This window comes from Lepidochelys kempii, chromosome 17 (assembly GCF_965140265.1).
Source record: "Lepidochelys kempii isolate rLepKem1 chromosome 17, rLepKem1.hap2, whole genome shotgun sequence".
Taxonomy (NCBI): Eukaryota; Metazoa; Chordata; order Testudines; family Cheloniidae; genus Lepidochelys; species Lepidochelys kempii.
In genome coordinates, this window is record NC_133272.1 from 12,494,357 (window position 1) to 12,514,951 (window position 20,595).

Genomic DNA, 20,595 nt, shown 5'->3' on the forward strand with positions numbered 1-20,595 from the left:
AATAGAGCTGGGGATTGGGTTCTGCCCATTGTAGACATTGCACCAGATGCAGAGCTCAACAAGTCTGGATGTAGGGGATTAGCTGGGGCCTACCTAGCGGCTGTAAACCAAATCTGCAACACTTTGCACGGCTCTACACTTGTATAATCTTTGAATGCACACTGAGATTTCTGGGTTAAGAAACAGCATCTTTCTGTAGCCTCCCTTCGGTAATCCAGCCGAAAGACAAGCACAGCAGGAGAGGGGAGTTTGATACAGCAGGGTGCTTAAGCCCTTGTACTTGTTTTCAGGCATACTAGCAGCAGGAGACCTGTGTTCTGAATAAAAGAAACTTACCTAATGTAATATGATGTCTGATGTAACAACCTCGTCAATAGCCCTACTTTTTGCTAGGTATTTTTACCATGTGCTACAGAGACTTGTACTTCACTAGTAAACAGACTTCCAGCCCTTAAAGGTTCAAAAATACAGTTTAGGCCCATTCTCCCATAATAGACAAATAGGGTTTGAAGCATTTTACAAATTTTAGAGCTTTTAAGTGGACAACTTCTTATATGCACCGGCCCGGGATCAATGGTCACTGCAGGAGGTTGGGTCAATAGGGTCAGACTAAAAGAGGCTGCTGTTTAAATTCGGTTTCCATGGATAAGATTATTCCTGGGTGCTGTTTAGCAGTGGGCGAGCCAAACAATTTCTACAAGCAGGCTTAATGAAGTATGCTTTTCTGATGGCTGAGGTCAAGAATGCAGTAAGCACCATTTAACATCTGAGCCACAAGAGAGGGAGGAAAGTGTGCACGGGACACACTGCTAAAGCATAGATGTTTCTGAATACGTGCCTACCACAGAGAGGAGACGGTATTAATGCCCATACCCCCATCTGCCTACTGCTAACAGGTCAGGTAGAATGCAGCTATCTTCTCCAAACAACCTACACGTGAGTCCTTTGCTTTGAAGTGAGATGTTCTCAGACTTTCAGCACTGACCGCCACCGTCTGCGTTTGGGAGACCACCTGGTAACAGGAGACGGAGCCTCTCACCTTTGAGCCGCCCGTGCAACTCCAGTGCAGGCTGGCAGTTATTGCTGTTGGGTATCTGTGGACTTGCTGAAGCTGGCGCTTGCCATCCAGTTCCTAATGAACAGGCATCCACATCACTATAGCTACCAAGGTAACTGGAAGCCTCCCCTTTGGCGGTCTCAGCGGGGCCTGCAGGAGAATGGGTTGCCCTCTCAACCCTCACTGCGGGTCTCTCTAGGTCAGGTTGGTGGGGCAGCCTTGCACTCACGTTGCCTTTGCTGTACCCATTCTGTAGAGAAATAGATTTCATTCTCAGGGATGTTAATCTTTCACCAGCATTAAATCTGTGGGCATAAAAATAAGTGTGTGTGTCTATGTCTATGTATGTATGTAACAAACTAATTAGAAACACACGTGAACTAGGACACTTTAGATATTGATCCAAATTCTCCTCAAGTTAGGTGAGGGGTTGGATCCAAGGCTCCTCTTCTGTGCCAGTAGAAAGATGGGTTTTGAGCCCAAATCTGAATCTAAGGTAGGTCTACACAGAAACTAGACACCCGCGACTGGCCTGTGCCAGCCAACTTGGGCTTAGGCTAGAGCCTGGGCTCCAGGACCCTGGGAAATGGGAGCGTCCCAGTGCTCAGGCTCCAGCCCGAGCCTGGAAGTCTACACCACAATGAAACAGCCCCACGAGCCTGGGCCGCTCGCAAATTATTCTTTGCTGTGTAGACATACTCGAAGTTGCTTGAGCCCAAAAGGGTTTAGAGCCAAGGTGCCAGTTTGGATGCCATCACTAACAGCATTTTACAATGTATCATGTTCCTTGGCTCACTACTTAAAACCAAAATGAAAAAGACCTTAAAGCCTTTGAAATCTTTCTTGATGTTCTGGTTAAAGTAACTTCAAAGGTATTTAGTTGGACTGGGGAGCTGAGAGCTGAGTGTAGCAATCCGAGTGAAAAGGTCTAGCTAGCCGGAGGAGAACTGGAGTGATGAGTTGTGTTTTGTTTTTAAATATATCAATAGTTTTCTAATCTTATTTTCTCTTTTACATTAGATCTTCATGGAGATGTTTTAGCACAAGAGTGATCATGCAAAGTAAGTGCTATTACTAAATGACTGTGTGTTAAGCTTCAGTAAGTACATTTGAATAATGTACCAGTGGCTAGAGATTTTAATGAGACTATGTATATTGTGACTTTTTGGGACCCCTTTCACACACACACACACACACACACACACACACACGTACGTCCCTTGCACAGTGACTGTTCATGGTTTTACAGTTTAGCAGATACCTCAGACAAACACCTCCACAGTCATTTAACAAGTACCACACACTAATCCAATTCAACACATATGTGGGCAGAATGACAGATATGAATTTGGTGTGGCACTTTCTACTATTAATTATTCAGCAAGGCTTGGGAATGAAACTGTTAACAAACCAGTGCACTCTCATAAATGATAATCACCTTCCCCTATTAGGAAAAGCTTTCTGACTGTAAGGATAGTTTAGGTAAGCACTCGAACAGGTTACCTAGGGAGGTTGTGGAATCTCTGTCACTGGTGGTTTTTAAGAATGGGTTAGACAAACAGCTGGCAGGGATGGTCTAGGTATACTTCGTCGTGTCTCAGCATAGGGCAGATGTAACCTCAAGGTCCCCTCCAGCCCTACATCTGTGAGTCCCCGTCTTTCCTGTGCAAGGAAGGGGGTTACTAGTTAACTGTGTGTCTATTAGGATGTTGGAAAATTACAATGGAAGCCACCTCTCCCACACCAACTGTCCCACAACAGTAGTTTTCAATCTTTTTGTCCTTTGCGTACACCTAACAAATGGAGATGCAGACCTGTTTGGAAATCTTAAACCTAGTCTGTGGCCCCCCACAGGGGTCTGTAGACCACTGGTTGAAAGCTAAAGGTCCTACAGTTTTGTGAAATAGCATTTCGGACAGTTGCAGTCAACAGCCTGTTCAGTGACTTACTGTAATGAGGCCAGACCATGTTTGTAGGTAATCTTACAGAACTGTGCAATCTTTGCCTAGCTGCCTCTATACAGGGTTACCTTGTATTTGATTCCTGTGCTTTTCTACTTTGTGAGAACATCAGTCGCACTGTGGATGAGTGACTTTACCTGCACCCCCATTTGTAAAGATTGCTAAAATGAGTCGACTGAGGTTAACTTCTATTTTATCCAAAATGGCTCAGTCTACTGCGTGAAGCTAGACTAATGGCAGATAGGCCCTGCAGAATTTAGAAGTTCCACAGGAGCTTATGTTCCTATTTACACAACCCCCTAATTTTACAGTGGTTTCTAGTGTCCTCTCCAAGACCTTTGTAAAATCTGAACTGTCCTGTAATACCTACCACGGAGAGAGTGCTCTCTTCAGTGGCAGCTTTCATCCAAGAAATTCTTATTGCTTTACAGATGTACAAAGTAGCAGTATGGAACACTTTAGAAGCAGAGACGATTGTTCCGGTATGATGCAGTGCTTAAAGTGGGAAAAGGAAACAATGGGCCCAGTTCCGTGAAGTCCTAGACACCTTCAACTCCAGTTGACTTCGTCGGGAGTTCAGAGACTTGCAAGACCTGGCCTGACTGGGACAGTTAACAGGAAGGACTGGGAGGAAGTGAGAGGTAAATAGGGTGAGCTCTGATAAGGCCTTGAAGGGTGAGCGGCCTGTGACTTTGATCTAGCAGAAGGCAACTTCATGGCAGCCTCTTATCAGCAGTACAGACTCTGCTTGAGGCAATCACCTTAGACCAGTCATTTTTACTTCGAGAGCAGGTATGGTTTCTGCCAAGAAAATATCAAAGGAGAGAGAAGAGAAACTGTCCTACTCTCTTCCCTGGAGGATTTTCCTCCTCCCTTGAGGGCAGTAGTGATTGTATTATATAGAAATCACATTCTTGAGGGCAAAAAGCCTATTCCTACAATACAATCTCTCAAACCACTAGGGCAGACTGATCCAAGCTCTTGTGGTGTTGGATTTCTCAGCACTCTGCAGCCACCTTTTTTCAGAACCTGCCCATCTGGAAAAGTCCTACAGAATGCAGTGAACATAATGTTTGAGTGCGTGTTTGGAACCATCCAGTAGAACTGAATATAGAATTATATCCCTGCTATAGAATTTTATAGGATGTTCCTAAATATCTACAAAAATATTTTATTACATAAAAAGTCCATGACATTTCACAGAGAATGTCTGTAGTACACTCTTGGTTTCATCTTTATTAAATTCTAGAGGCCTCTTCCACAGGGGCAGACAGACCTCTGTCAAGTGCAGAGGGGATAGCAGTAGCCGCATGATTTGAAATATACATTCACAAGTGTAGGTATAGGATTGCACATAAATGTAAAACCCTTCTTAATTTCTTCAGCACCGCTGGTGTTTGAGGCTGCACAGTGTGAAACAGAATGGTGATTTTGACAAAATCCAGGTAAGAACATTTTGTGATCTGCTTAAATGCCATAAAAATATTGATATTTAAGCTGAAAGGAAACTCAAACAAGGGAGTCCCTTTTGGATTTAATTCAGGGCACTTATCTGAAGCAAAAAGGTTGATGATGTCAGATTCTTTAAACTGCTATTGAAACTTGTTTTGGAGGGTAGCTGGGGAGGCACATCTCTCTCATTAGTGGCATCCCATAAAGCCCCTGACAGAACTGCACAAGCTAATGAGTTACCAACACAGGAGATCGCTTCCCTGCTTTAGGGATATAGCACCTTTGGTCACAAATAGCAAGTTGTTTCAATAGCCAGAGTTACAGCATTATTGAAGCTTAATGTACAAATGTTGGTGTTTTTAGAAGGGCAACCAAAAGCAAGGGTTGGATTCTTGCACTGGTCTTCTAAGGAGGAAAGTGGGTATTTCCCGACCAAAATGCCAGTCTGGGAATCTCTTGGAAGGTGAAGGTACCAGCATTAACACTGGGCACTGAGAACGTCTTAGACACCAATGAAAGTGACAAAAGAATTGGCACTTGGTCATTTACTGTCCTTAGCAGTAGGAGGCGCTTCTCAGATCACCTCTGCAAGGTCTTCACTCCGGAGCCAAAGGAGGGAAGTCACACACTGCTATACTAGAATCGATACTCTGCAAGTGGGAGGAGGATTATAAACATTTACAACAACTGTATTTACTGTTCTTTTACAAGTAACCACAAACACAGTTCAACTCGGCATCCTAGAGGAAGGAATCAGGCCAAAACTTACCTCTATTGTTTCCTCCTTTGAGCTGAATAGCACTATGTAAAAATAAGGAACAGTAGAGCAAAGGTGGGTAGGCTGTTCCCATATTCTCCCCCCTTAGGCATGAGCTAAGGGACACCCAATGATCTTGAAAGATAACACAAGATGTTTTTTACACAAGCTTCAATTAACCAAACAGTCACAAGATATAGTGGGGACCATGAGCTCTGGGAGAACCAAAAAAGGATGAAGCATTTCTGTTACTGATTAGATGATCAACAGTGACATTAGCATACAAAAAAAGTAAGAAGCTTTACAATATGCAAGAAACCCTGTATTGGACAGTCCTCTAAGTCTAAGACACCTAGTAATGGTCAGAGACCAGCTCCTGGATGAGATGGTCTCCTGGTCTGACTCAATGTGGCAGTTCCTAGGTACTAAGTTTGTCAAGCAGTATTGCTTCCTTCCTTTTCTCCCAGGTGAAGGGGGATATTTTCTGCAGCTGCTTCAAAGTTCTGGCAGCAGACAGAGTCAGCCCCGGCCACAAGTATGTTTGCAGTTCAAAGCAACAGCGCAGGGGCTGTATTTTCCTTTGTAGGTTCAAAACTTGATTTTTCAAGGGGCTCAAGATTTTGCTTGGTGCTAAGCCACCCCATTCTGCGTGTTTAAATCCAGAAATCACGTAGGAATCCAACAGAAAGTCCTGAGCCAGAACTGCAGCTCACCCCCGAACTCTGGGGCCATTTGGGTCTAGCATGAAACATTTCAGCTTGAGTTCATCGCTCTTGCTGAAAACTATTTTTTTAAAAAGTTTATTCTGTGCTCTGGAATTTGTATTCCATTGTGAGCATTCAAAGGCCTGATTTAGCTCCTTGTTTACTGCCACAGAATGCTTGAGGGGATTATTAACCAGTGTACATTTAAGCCTTTGTAAAAACCAAGTCTTTACATATGAACAGCCTGGAAAGATCTCTCCCCTTTCTTCAGAGAGCCTTTGGAAAAGATGGGGTTTATATACGTACCTATAAGTGCTTTGAGCGTCCCAATACACACATTCCTAAGGTTTTACTCGTAAGAGGGAACATACCTATGGGGATTAATTATGTTTGGTCTCCTCGTGTTCATGCGCCTTTGCAAGTCTGCTAAGGTTTGTAGTTTCCACTTTATGAAGTCTAGAAATGCTCCCCCCATTGTTAACCCCCTTTACTATTTAAATCAGAGGAAGGCAGAGCTAGCCCTCTTCACAGGAGGCATCTCGGTGAGAAAGAGTGATGTAATGACTAGTGTATGTGCAGAAGGACTGAGGTTGCGGGAGGGGAGGGATTCATCAGTTCTGGGTTTTCATCCAGTTTTGGCCCTTCTATACTGTGTGAGCCTGAAGTCATTTCAAGCCTTTGTAACCTCAGCTGACCCATCTATAAAATGCAGGACATGATGATAGTCCTGGAGTCTTAGGAATTCTAGGTTAGTCAGTTAGTACCCTCTTCAAAGAGTGCTCAGATTCCCAAGAATCATCTTCACCACAAGATGCTACCAGCCTACATCCATCAAGGATCCCTGTGCTTTCCATACTTTCAATGTTTTGGCTCCTTTTCTTCCAATTCCAGGTAATCATGGACTGGATGAATGAAAGGGACATATTGTTAGTCTCTGCCATAATTCTAGCATGTGAATTAGAATTTGAAAGCAAGGTTATCAATAATAAGGTAGTGTTCAACAAATATTTCTGTTCTGTAGTTGGGGGAAAACAGATGATATTGTTTCATCAGATGGTGATGATAATACTCTTTCCCTTCCACAGACATTTTAAAATCAGCACATCCAGATAACTTGCATCCAAAAGTTCTAAAAGAGCTGGATGAGGAGCTGACAGGACCGTTAATGTTTATTCTTAATGCGTCTTAAAGCACCAGGGAAGATCCTGGATTCCAACACAGTGGAGCAGCTGATACGCGACTCCAATTAAGAAAGAGTTAAAGGAAGGTAGTGTATTTATTTCAAATCAACATGGATTTGTGGAAAATAGATCCTGTCACACTAATGTCATTTTTTTAAAAATGAGATTACAAGTTTGGTTATTATAGAAGTCTATTACATCAACACTATTACCTTTAAGTCTTTTGACTTGGTACCACATAACTGTTTGATTAAAAAAACCTAGAACGATATAAAATTAACATGGTACACATTCAATGGATTAAAAACTAGTTAACTGATAGGTCTCAATATGTAATTGTAAATGGAGAATGGTCATTGAGTGGGTGTATTTCCAGTTGGGTTCAGCAGGGATCATTTCTTGGCCCTATAGTTGATAAATATTATATGACCTGGAAGAAAAACAATCTTATCACTGATAAAGTTTTGCAGATGATGCAAAAAGTGGGGGAGGGTTAAATAATGAAGAGTACAGGTCATGGATTCAGAGCGATTTGGATCACTTGGTAAACTGGGCACAAGCAAACAATACATATTAAGAATGGCTAAACGTAGGCCATACTTACAGAACTGGGGACTCTGTCCTGGGAAACAGCGACTCTGGAAAAGACTTGGGGGTTGTTGTGGATACCCAGCTGAACAGTGTAACGCTGTGAAGTATAAATGGGAATCTCAAGTAGGAGGAGAGAGGTTATTTTACCTCTGTATTTTGGACAGATACGACAACAGTGTGTCCTGTATTCCACAGTTCAAGAAGGTTGTTGATACATTGGAGAGGGTTCAAAGAGCCACAAGAATGGTTAAAGTATAAGAAAACATGCCTTACAGTGATTAGTCTATAAGTATGTAGATGGGAACAAATATTTAAATAATGGGTTCATCAGAGAGGTTTAACATGACCCAATGGCTGGAAGTTGAAGCTAGAGAAATTCAGAGTGGAAACAAAGTATACATTTTTGAGGGTAACTAAATATTGGAACAATCTACTAAGGGTTGTAGTGGATTCTCCATCACTGACCATTTTAAAATCAAAACTGGATATTTTTCTAGAAGATCTGCTCTAGGAATTACTTTGGAGAAGATCTCTGGCCTGTGTTATACAGGAGGTCAGAGTAGATGATCTTAGTGGTCCCTTCTGGCTTTGGAATCCCTGCTAACAGTCCTTTTGGTTGCAGGACAGCAAATTGAAGCATAGTCTCCCTACCCACCCCCTGTAAATAAACATCTATTGTCGTGAATGTCTTCCATCTTTCAATTACTGTGTGTTTGGCACATTTTAAAGAAAATGGAACTTCTGTGGCACCTGCAGATACTAAACAAGTAATTGCAAGCACCGATGAAACCAAAAGAATGAATGGGAGAGAGGAAAAAGAATTCACCATCCAACAGCCAACCTTTTCATCCAATCTTAAAACTAATTAGGTTGTTTGCCCCTCCCCAACTCCAACTCCCTGCGTAAATGCTGTGGTTTGAATAGGAAAAAACTGGTGAATCCGATCTTATCAGCACAACCCTGCTGGCCCGAAGAATGAAACAAAGCCCATAAGATGATTCACTGGAACATGGATACAAAAAATATACTGGTTTGCTACCAGTATGTTAAAAATCATATTAACTGAAAAATAGGTGTACGAGAAGGTGAAAGACAAGGGGATGAGTGGGACAGAGTTCAGGAGAATAGATGAGGATAGAAAAAGCCATGGGGCCTGCAGGAGTGACAGTGTTTATAGAAAATGATTCTGGAGAATTGAAAAATGCAAAATATAACCACCAAATACATCTGACAACAGACAATAAACAGGCCCTCAGCATGCCTATGATGTCTACAGCCCGAGGGGGTTGCGTGTTAAGGGAATAAAGTCTAGGCAGCATTGTGCTTGGCCATAAATACTCAGCAAATAATGAATCTCAGCATTGCTTTTTGGAGTCCAAAGGTTTTTTTTTAAAAAAAATTACATTGTCTATTGGCCACATGGGCAATTAGCTCCCAAACCAATAGTTCAAAAACAGGAGGGGAATTTCCTTGACTCAGACTTAAAGGTTTGTAGATGGGGACAAGTATTTAAATAATGGGCTCATCAGGCTAGCGGAGAGAGGTATAACATGACCCAATGGCTGGAAGTTTAAAGGTGCCCCTGGGCCTTGTTACACTCCCCTTGCACCTGCTAAAAAGAGAAAAGAAACGCTGACTATTCTGCTCCAGTTTGAGAGAGACATTGAGACATTGATAGTTACAATGAATGTTTAGAGCATATAGTGTTGCAGTACCTGATGACATACTAAAGCACAAAGAAAGTACCAAGTAAGCACAGCTGGGTCCATCTAGTCCAGTATCCTGTTTCTGAGAGGGGCCGGTGCCCGCTGCCTTAGAATAAGGTGGAAAAACCCCTGCAGTATGGGATTACAGACTAACCTGATCACAGGGAAAGTTTCTTCCTAACGATTAGTGGCAGTTGCAGTAGGAAGGCGATGGGGAGCTCCCCGCACCAAGAGACGAAGCAGATGGCCCCGGATACTAGATCAGATCAAACTACAGCGAGCAGGGTTGAAACAAGGAGGTGCTCTTGGAAAAGCCCGGAGACTTGCCAGCAATTAAAGGAGTGAAACTGCAGGTGACTTGCACAAGTCACTTCGGGTCTGTCAACACGGCAAAGAAAACCCCCCCCACACCAAGTCTCAGAGCCAGGGTCACCTCACTTTGTCTCATGGGGCTCAGGCTGCAAGGCTAAAAATAGCAGTGCAGGTGTTCCAATTTGGGATAGAGCCCAGGCTCTGGCCCAAGTAGGAATGTCTACTTTGCTATTTTTAGCCCAGCAGACCAAGAACCACGAGCCCGAGACAGTTGACCGGGCCTCTGGGAGTTGGCACAGCATGTTTTCCTCTGCAGCTTAGGCATACTCTTCCCTTCTGTGCCTCAGTTTACCCAACTGTAGAGTGGGGCTTATACCCACTTTACAAGCATTTTGAAGTAATTAAAGATAGGAAATTTCATTTCAAATTGCAATGAAGAGGTGGTGTTAACTATTACAACCCATCCTCATAGCCTGCAAGCAATGAGGGGAGTAACCCCAGCCAACCACAGGACTCTAGGAAATCTGATGTGGGGGAAGGGAGTGGGGGAGCCTGACAGTCTTAGGAATGGCTTGGAAGGCCACCACCCTGGATTGGCCCAGCATTAGGGCCTGTTCCAATGCCCATTTAAGTCAACAGAAAGCCTCCCAACTGACTTCAATGGACGGTGGCGCTTCCCCTTAGCAATTAGCACTATTGAATAACACAGACCTCCAGAAAAAGGGTGCAGAGAACAACTCAACAGTTTGCAGTCAAATCTCTAAGGCAAGCCGCTGTGTTCGTTACTTGCAGACATTATTTGTGCCTCCTGGGCTTTAAGTAAGCTACGTTCCTTCAATGCAAAGGAAAAGAAAACAGATGGAAGAGGAGAGGGAAGGAAACTTCAACTCTGATCCTTCAGTTCAGTTTTCTCATCAGCCTAAGAAAGGGGGAAAAAAATCCGCACTGTTCTTCCTGCAGTTAAAGAGAAATCGGCTGCCAAAGCATGTGCCCGGGATTTCACTTCCAATAGAATCATAGAATCATAGAATATCAGGGTTGGAAGGGACCCCAGAAGGTCATCTAGTCCAACCCCCTGCTCGAAGCAGGACCAATTCCCAGTTAAATCATCCCAGCCAGGGCCTGACCTTAAAAACCTCTAAGGAAGGAGATTCTACCACCTCCCTAGGTAACGCATTCCAGTGTTTCACCACCCTCTTAGTGAAAAAGTTTTTCCTAATATCCAATCTAAACCTCCCCCACTGCAACTTGAGACCATTACTCCTCGTTCTGTCATCTGCTACCATTGAGAACAGTCTAGAGCCATCCTCTTTGGAACCCCCTTTCAGGTAGTTGAAAGCAGCTATCAAATCCCCCCTCATTCTTCTCTTCTGCAGGCTAAACAATCCCAGCTCCCTCAGCCTCTCCTCATAAGTCATGTGTTCTAGACCCCTAATCATTTTTGTTGCCCTTCGCTGGACTCTCTACAATTTATCCACATCCTTCTTGTAGTGTGGGGCCCAAAACTGGACACAGTACTCCAGATGAGGCCTCACCAATGTCGAATAGAGGGGAACGATCATGTCCCTCGATCTGCTTGCTATGCCCCTACTTATACATCCCAAAATGCCATTGGCCTTCTTGGCAACAAGGGCACACTGCTGACTCATATCCAGCTTCTCGTCCACTGTCACCCCTAGGTCCTTTTCCGCAGAACTGCTGCCTAACTGTTCGGTCCCTAGTCTGTAGCGGTGCATTGGATTCTTCCATCCTAAGTGCAGGACCCTGCACTTATCCTTATTGAACCTCATCAGATTTCTTTTGGCCCAATCCTCCAATTTGTCTAGGTCCTTCTGTATCCTATCCCTCCCCTCCAGTGTATCTACCACTCCTCCCAGTTTAGTATCATCCGCAAATTTGCTGAGAGTGCAATCCACACCATCCTCCAGATCATTTATGAAGATATTGAACAAAACCGGCCCCAGGACTGACCCTTGGGGCACTCCACTTGATACCGGCTGCCAACTAGACATGGAGCCATTGATCACTACCCGTTGAGCCCGACAATCTAGCCAGCTTTCTACCCACCTTATAGTGCATTCATCCAGCCCATACTTCCTTAACTTGCTGACAAGAATACTGTGGGAGACCGTGTCAAAAGCTTTGCTAAAGTCAAGAAACAATACATCCACTGCTTTCCCTTCATCCACAGAACCAGTAATCTCATCATAAAAGGCGATTAGATTAGTCAGGCATGACCTTCCCTTGGTGAATCCATGCTGGCTGTTCCTGATCACCTTCCTCTCATGCAAGTGCTTCAGGATTGATTCTTTGAGGACCTGCTCCATGATTTTTCCAGAGACTGAGGTGAGGCTGACTGGCCTGTAGTTCCCAGGATCCTCCTTCTTCCCTTTTTAAAGATTGGCACTACATTAGCCTTTTTCCAGTCATCCGGGACTTCCCCGGTTCGCCACGAGTTTTCAAAGGTAAGTTTGAAAAGTTTTCAAACTGTTTATTTTATTGGAACACAGATCACGTTTGGGAAAGTTTAAGCAGGCAGCTGCCCCGTTCCCTCCTGTTCCGACGACAGCCAGAGGCCGAGACAGCAGTTGGCATTGCTCTAGGTAGTTTGGGAATACGTTTTCTAGAGGGTCCGGTTATGGCGCCAGATCTGATGTCGTCCTCTGTTTTTTTTCAGGGCTTTGCCTATCTCAGTCTTCGGCTGGAAAACAAAATGCCAGCAACCCTCCAGCCCCAACTCCTCCTACTGCAGGGAGAAGGTCTAACTAATCAAAATAGGTCATGAAGCCTCATGAGATATTTAATCTGGATATGGATCGCCAGGTAGAAGAACCTGCTGCCATTTCAAACAGAGTCCCTCAAGTCAGATTGTCACGTGATGCTCCTTAGCTCCCTCCAGCTGTACACCATCCACCCAAACTTGGAGACACACGAGCAATGCAGCCTGGGTATGTCCACTCTGAGTGTACTGAGGAAGCAGCTATAAAAATAAGATACAGAAGCCAGCCTTGCAGGAGCAGCTTCAGCCTAAACAGGGTTTTCATAGGCGAGTTTCTCACAAGTGCTTTTCCCTGTGGAATGGAACAGAAACCAATAGGGATTTTTTTGAGTTCTACAGGCACTAAGGGCCAGATTTTTAAAGGAATTCAGGCACCTAACTCCCTTAGGCATTGCCTACTAGATGGGTCAAACTGTATCTAGTATGTTGCAAAGAAGCAGGAGTTAGAGCTAGATTTGTCAAGGTATTTAGGCATATTTTCATTTACTTCCCTTTATATTTACTATAAAAAAGTAAAAAAAGTATCAGTGACAGGCCTCTATAATTTGTGCAAGTGTTTCAAGAATGCTTGACATTGAAGGGTAAGGGGTGTGCAAGGAGCGGGTGAGTGACATTTCAATTGTAATAAAACTTTCAATGCCTCACAACCTCCCTGACTGCTTTTTATGACCCTGGGAACACTGCAGTGGAGAGAGAGCCTGTCCTGATGGGGGAGTGGGAATGGCGTGAGGGGGCGGGGTGAAGAGAGAGACTCCTAAATGTCTTGCTGTTCGTACAGCACAGGACAGGGCTTTGCCCCAAATCCAGACAAAATGGTTTGCTCAGCACCTCTTAGTTAATGTTTCCATTCCAAAGGGGGGGGGGGGGGGATGTCAACGGCCCCCTGCAGCACTCCAAACTCTGGCTGTCGCAAGGGAGTGAAGAACAAGCCTTGGATTTGACCAGCATGCTACCTGTCCACAAAGTAATTTTTTATTATTTTTATTAACCACTGTCCCTGGGAAAAGCTGATCAGTGAAACGCAGCCCCCCATTTCCATGGCTCAAAATCAAAACATTAAAAGCCCTCAGAGTGGGCAGCAAAGAGCAACTTGTTTAACTGCACAAATAAAACTCACTCATCTTCCAGCATTTTCCAAAACTGTGTCAAGGAGATTTCAACACAGTGTCTAGCTCTCCCCAAATGTACCAAAACCGATGGACAGTTAGAGAAGAAACCTCGTGCCAAAGTGGAAAGAAGCAATCTTGGCATAGCAGTGACCCACCCTGTTGTCATTTAAAGTGAACTCTCCGAGCTTGTCTGCCTCTCATAGCTTGTGATGTTCCTGCATCCCCTGCCAGAGTAGCCTTGAAAACCTCACTGGATTTTTCCCTGCCCAGATGTTTACGCTCCTTGATTTCCGTATCATCTCAATCCCAAAATAAAGTCCTGCCATTTCGGACAAAGCAAGGCCTTGTTATCAGGGTCATCTCAAAATGATTGGTTATGAAGCTGATCTTAAAAAGAAGCGAACTCTTCCCCCTCCAGCTGCCCAATCCCAAGGATTTTGCCTGGAGTTTCTGTCACTCGATTCAGCTTTTATGTAGAAAGAGGCTGTGCTGTAAGCCTTGATCTGGTGGGGATTTTACAGGAGGATGTGATATGATAGGGGACAGCACAAAAATCTCTTTAAGGTGACAAGCCTCTGTCATGCGAACAAGATTTAACAAGTAAGTAGAGCCCAGGGACTGCTCAGCTTTAGGACGACACATTTATTTCACGAAGGAACCGGGATTGTCCTTCCAGAAGTGCTGTCCTATTTGTAATGGGGGAAAAAGAGCCAAAGGTTTCTCGGCTGCTGGCAGGCGGCTGGGCTGGTGTCATGATTGGAATCTCCCACACTTAGCCAAGAAGCTGCTAGTGAATAATCCTCCTCCCCTACTCCTGGCAGCAGTGCAACCACAAAATGGCCTTGTTGGCTGGCAGGAATAAAATCTACTCTTTAGTGGAGAAGGGTGAAACAATGTGATTCGGATAACACTGCCCTGTACACAAAGCTAGAGAGACAACTAAACCAAGATCCTGAATCGGAACACCCGGACCTCTGGGTGGTGCAGGGATCCAGTCCCACTTTTTCCAAATGCCCCTCTCTAGGGGGAAGAGCCAAAACCCTGGATCCCGATTTGTCCAAAGTTTGGGGGCTTTGAAAATCTGGATCTGAATTTTGCAGCGTTTGGCCGTTCTCTACTAAAAATGCAAACTGACCCTTCTTTAAGCTAAGAGTTGGGATAATTTTCTGCTATATTCTACACATCTTTGGAGTGCTTGTCAGTACAAGGTTTCTAGCCTGGTCTGAATTATAGTCAAGGGGATACGAGTTGGTTCCTACTTATCTGAACCTGTTTGCCTATCCCAGCAGGGAGAGAATTATAACTAACTCAGCCTTTATGCCTGAAGAAGCCACTTCAAATCTGAGCAGGTGTTGAAATTGTAATGAGTTTGATGCCTAGCAGACACGTTCCTAGACCACAGCATGGCCTAGTTCAGAATGAATGGTAATCTCTGGTCAAGAGAGATGCAGGACTGGAAAAGCAGAATATTGCAGGTCAGGATTAAAATGCATTAACAGTTGCCCAGGTTGCTTGTGGAAAGCTTGATTGCTGCCAGCCAGCACTACGCTGACCTCACGGTGTTATCACTTTCTTATTTCATGCAGACTAAAGTCCTACTAGTATTTGGGGTTCACTTCCCTCACAATCGCCCAAACGAACGCAAGTCCTATTGCCTTCTCCCATGCTAGCCCTCCTCACACACAATGGCTCCCTGTTTTCATGAGCACCACACCACACACAGATGGGAGATGGACCTGATCAGACCTTCTCCAGAACTTTGGGATTCATTTGAGTCTGTGATCAAGATTGTCAAGAGTCCTCTGGGTGCCTCAGTTTTGAAGTGCCCCAGCTTCACACACCTTAAAGGGGGTTGATTTTTGCTCACAGCCAGAGCCGTTAAGTCCTCTCCAGCTGGGCGCTCAACAATTGAGACATCCAGAATCATTAGTCACTATTCAAAAGAGTGGCCTGGGGCTTTAATTTGTTCTGATGTAGTGACAGGGATGAGCAGCAAAGTTTGGGGCTGTTCAAATGTGGAGAACTGGCTGGGACCTGTCTCCGAACATACATTCAATAGAGAAATGAGAGGGGGTGGGGGAGAGTGACAAACAATGAGGGGTGGGGGGTGGAAATACATTTCCTGCAGGAAGAGGAACATCTGCATGAAATAACACAAGAAATAGATTTCAGGGCCAAGCCTGAGTTGGAGGGAGTGGACCCTGTAAAGGAACACTAAAAGTATGCCAGCCTCCAACCCCAGGTGTGATGGCAGCCCGGGTAGACATAGCGACGCCAGCGTGGTTAAAAATAGCCACGTAGCGGGCGAGGGCAGCGCGGACTAGCGACGCGAGTACGGACCCCGGGTCACCAGCGCGCACGTTCAGGCTGTTGCATCTAGGCTGCTAGTTGTAGTCATGCCAGCATGGGTTAAGCTAGCGCAGGTCCGTCTAACTGGGCGGCACTCACACCTTCGATGGCAGTATAGACATATGAATTGCTTTGCCACGAAGAACGAGGCCCTGAATGGGAGGGTACCAATACGAGTCTATCAAACTTCCCTCAAAGTTTGGTTCTACTAATTGGGAAATGTAGCCAGAGGCCTCTTGCGAGGCAGAGACTTTAAGCTGGCTGCCCGCTGAAGGGGAGAGACTCATTTCTCTCAAGTTGGCAGAACGACTATGATCGTCTATCAGCGACAGTCATTTCTCAGGGAGAGTCACTGTTTTAGTCCCTACAGTGCATTGCACCTCATTGTTAGAAAAAAGTAGGAATTGTTTTCACAATATAAATGATCATGGGGCAGCTGAAGAAATTCCGAGGCTAGGAAAAGAGAATCAGTTTCACCAAGTGATTCTTCATTTAATAAGAATTATTTCTGCCTACCTGGTTTCCCACTGTGAAACCCACCTTGCCGGGATGGATTTAATTAATCACCTACAAATGTGTCAAAAACAATTCTAATTCCCATGCCCTCCAGAAATGTCAGGAAGTAAGTGAAGATTATTAAGAAAAACAAACACACCCTCCCGTGACCTGCGGTCAAAGGCCTATTCTAATTAGGGGTTGGACAAGAAAGGATAGTTCTGAGACCACAGGACAGTCTTGAGTGCGAAGCCTCACTGCAGGGATAAGATGAATTTTCAGTGCAGCTGCTGGTAATCTGCACACATTTGCCTCTGTGTCTTGTTCAAATTTAACCTTCAGTTTGCCTCTATTAGTCTTTCCTGGGTGCACTGAGCTCACAGTTCCCATTCCCTTCAGGATCCAATTATCCCTGAAGCAGAACGCAGAGTGAGATGAAGTCTGCATTTCAAGGTGCTGGGGCTCAGATGTTCTTTTCCGTTCTGAGGAGAGAACATTTCGGGGGTTTTAAACCAAGATTTTCAACCTGAAAAGTTTCAGCTACAGACTAGAAGCGGAGTATGCGAGAAGCCAGCAATGGCTGATTTCCGGAGGCTTTTGAGACCAGAGTTCTGCCTCAGTGGAGTCGACAAGCTCAGAGAAGCATGAGCGTTCAAGAGGAAAAACCCCGTTACTGTAGGTTAACTAGTCCCAGGCATGCTGGGGCAGGGGGTTTTTCCTGACAGGATACTCTCTAGCTGTAAGCTTATTTGCTCACCCACACAGCAAAAAAACACAGCTTGTTGATATAAGATTCAACTGAGGGAGAAAAACAAACAATGACTGCATTTCTAAAGGTAGTTCCTTCAAAATCAAGAGCCATCCAACGTATTTGTGGAAGGCAGCAAACAGGGTAAGGCTGTTTTTTAAGGGATGACTTAGTGATACAATTTAATCTTCCCCAGGAATGACACCCTACTCTTCAGCACCTGGGTGCAGGGCTCTTTGGATGTGTACAAACAGCACCAGCTTTCACAGCGTACACAGTGAAACCTGACAAAGCACCTCATAGGCCCAAATGTTTTCCACGATCAAAGGAACTTCAAGGGAGCAGGGGTGGGAGGAAAAAAGCGTGAGCGAGGGGGTGTGTGGGTGGGACAGCGTCTGTGCACATGAATAGGCTGGAGTAGATCAGATCTCTGGCTTCTGTTTGTCCTAATCCCTACTCATGCAGAGATGGGAATCCTAAGGGGAGTCCTTATTTGCGAGGACACACACACTGCCGCATTCTGATACGCATTTTTGAGACACTCTTCCATTGCAAGATCACATAATTCACACACACTACCTTATCTTTTCTACAGCTTTAAGAGTCTGTACACACGTGTAGCATCTTATAAACCTGAGTCCTACTCCATATCTGCCAGAGACGAAAGTCATTGCAAATAAAGATACACCGTACACTACAATGGAAGAGATTGCCTTCCTCGGAAACATCATGCCCTGTTATTAGCTATGCAGGACACTGGATTATGTTAGACTCAGAATTCCTCTCGCACAAAGAGGCACCAACCCCAACCAGGGCCCTTGGGTACTACGGAAATTAAACATTAATATCGGTGTTATATGATTATGAGGAGGCCTCTGCCACTCTCTCAGAAGCACCGGCATGGTCTGTATTACGCTGCATGTGCGGGGAGCACAGCTGTATCTGCCTGTAACATCTTCTCTGTTTAATCCCTTCCGCATCCATCAAATATCAGACTAGGGTGTCTCGGCTGCACAAGCTGTTCACCTTTAGCTTGGTTTAACCAGAGATTGTTCTGTACTTTGGCCCATCACACATTCCAAACACCAGCTGTTCCATATGCAGTCACAGTCAAACAAGTGGTCATTAGATCCTGTGAGTAACACGCAATCGATAATCCCCCATCTTTTTCATCTTTCTGGGGCTCCCTCGCTCTAACATGAAACTTGTTGCTAACGACAGACAGTGAGTGACACTGTAAGATGTGTTTATTGTTGGAGAAACAGAAGTAGTGGTTTTGTTGACCATGGAACGCGCAACCTTATACTGCTGTAGCAAGCCATGCTGTGCATCTCTAATGCACCAGCCTGACCTTGGATGCCACGTCTGTCAATTACAATGTGCTCTCTCCAGGTATAGGATTTAATACTGTGATTTGTAGAGGCTGGTGCAAAGAATCCAGACATTGCAAACCACACACACAGTTATGTTACAAACACCCAGACTTAGTGTGGGGAAGCCAGAACCCTTTTTCTTCAGCACCACAACACAGGCTATTACTCCAGAGTTAAAAGAAAACTCCCTTTGCTGCACCTAGTAATGGGTCCCATATCCTATATGACCCGCCACGAGGGCAATCTTACTCACTCACACAAAGACATTACATTACAGTGGGCACTCAGTGAAATCCACCTCCCCGCTCCAAATTCTGTTCCTTGACTCTGTAAGTTCAGTCACCTCTCAACTAGGGAATCTCTCTCTCCTGATTCCCCCTCACTGGTGGCTGCTCTGTTGGTCTGGCGCACTGCAGGTTGGGTAAGAGCTACCAATGAAACACCACCTGATTTCAATCAGAAGAATTAAGCTTGCCACTACCTAGCGATCTAATGGGCACTTCAACTCTACTGAGCAAGTACAAGACACTAATAAGCCTTGCATGGGAACTACTAGGGGGACTTGCATTCGTAGCTTTTGCTTTCCTGGTGGGTCCGGTCACATCATATTACCAAATTAAGCATTAGCCTCTTGAGAGGGTCTCATGAGTCTTCCAGAGGCTGCATGGGCAGAACAATGTGACCTTTGAAGGGAACACCAAAGCAGTGTGCTCTGTCTTCAGGATTAAGTTAGAGAACTGAGAAATAGTCACAGTGTGAGCTTCCTCAGAGACATTCAATTACAGTTTAATCACCTGCAGGAGTAATTTGTTTTCATCCCAGGCCCCAAACTCTCCCATGTGATGGACCAGATAACTTTTCAGTGGAAATTAACAACAAAATGGGTGCTTTTAGCAGCTCTTTATCATCCCAGTTTGGCTGCTCTTCAGAGTGCATGAAGTGACCCTGTCAGTCAGAGCAGGGTGGGAAAAGCCCAGGGTTCCTAGCGAATCAGGGACAGTGAAGCTGACAGCGCTCACTCTAGCAGACACGGGAGAGACATTGTCAGCGATGAATCGGCTCGATGCCAACTGCTTTATCTGCCACAAACAGCATCAAGCTGAAATAGTTCTTAACCAACAGCCCCCATAAATACTCACTCACTCTGGACTTACACAAATGAAACCTTTAGCTCTACAAAAGGCACTGAATTTGCCTGCATTTCTTTCTGCTTGCATTGCACTGAAGGTCTTTCCAGGATCCCTGCCTCTTCGAGTGAATCCACCAGCATTCAAGCAAACAGGACGATTGCTACAGTACTTTTCTTCCCAGGGCAGCTTTACAGGAGGTGCAAGTAGTGTGCGGTCTGCTCCATCAGAGAATGGCAGAGCCCCTTTGTCAGCAGAGCCAGCCCTAAAAGCATGGACCCTCCAGATACTCATGGCATTGGATAACCCACATCCCATCATCTACTCACTGGCCACCTTGGCAAGCCATCGAACTGATTCTTCTTCCAACAGGAGGTCCCTGTCTCTGCTCAGTCTCCTGCAGTCCTCAAAGGCACTGAACCCTTTGATTTAATTGGGGATTGGTCCTGCATTGAGCAGGGGGTTGGACTAGATGACCTCCTGAGGTCCCTTCCAACCCTGATATTCTATGATTCTTTGCACCTAAGCACTTCAGTCATATCTGAAAACCAAAGGCTACACGTGACTCAGCAGAAACAGACAAACCCTTCCAGAGAAAAGGACAACGTGGGCAGAAAGTCCACTGCAGGGGAGCATTGATGAGTAACCCTGGCAGTCTGAGTACCATTCTGGTCCCACCTTAGATGTGATACCTCAAAACAGCTGCTTACTTGGTCTGTGCCATAGGCTGAAGATATGGAAAGATGAAGCAAGAGCGAACATCTTGAACTTCTCAATACATTATTCTGCTCTAACCCACTTGAAGCTCTTCAGCACTTATTTCCTGTTGGTTGATTAATTTTCTATTAAGGAAGGAGGAGAGGGATGGAGTTTGTGAATAATGGCTCAGAGTGA

The 20,595-nt window shown here is 44.9% G+C and overlaps 1 protein-coding gene and 1 long non-coding RNA gene across 2 annotated transcripts in view; one reads left to right on the top strand and one right to left on the bottom strand.

Annotated features, from left to right (window-relative positions):
- LRRC75A (leucine rich repeat containing 75A) overlaps positions 1-20,595 on the bottom strand; it is a 192,565-nt gene that overhangs the window by 16,314 nt on the left and 155,656 nt on the right. The window lies entirely within an intron of this gene.
- On the top strand, positions 3,456-7,034 carry LOC140899640 (uncharacterized). Its single transcript, XR_012155399.1, has 3 exons — positions 3,456-3,659; positions 4,404-4,463; positions 7,017-7,034. It is a non-coding gene; the product is annotated as an uncharacterized lncRNA (long non-coding RNA).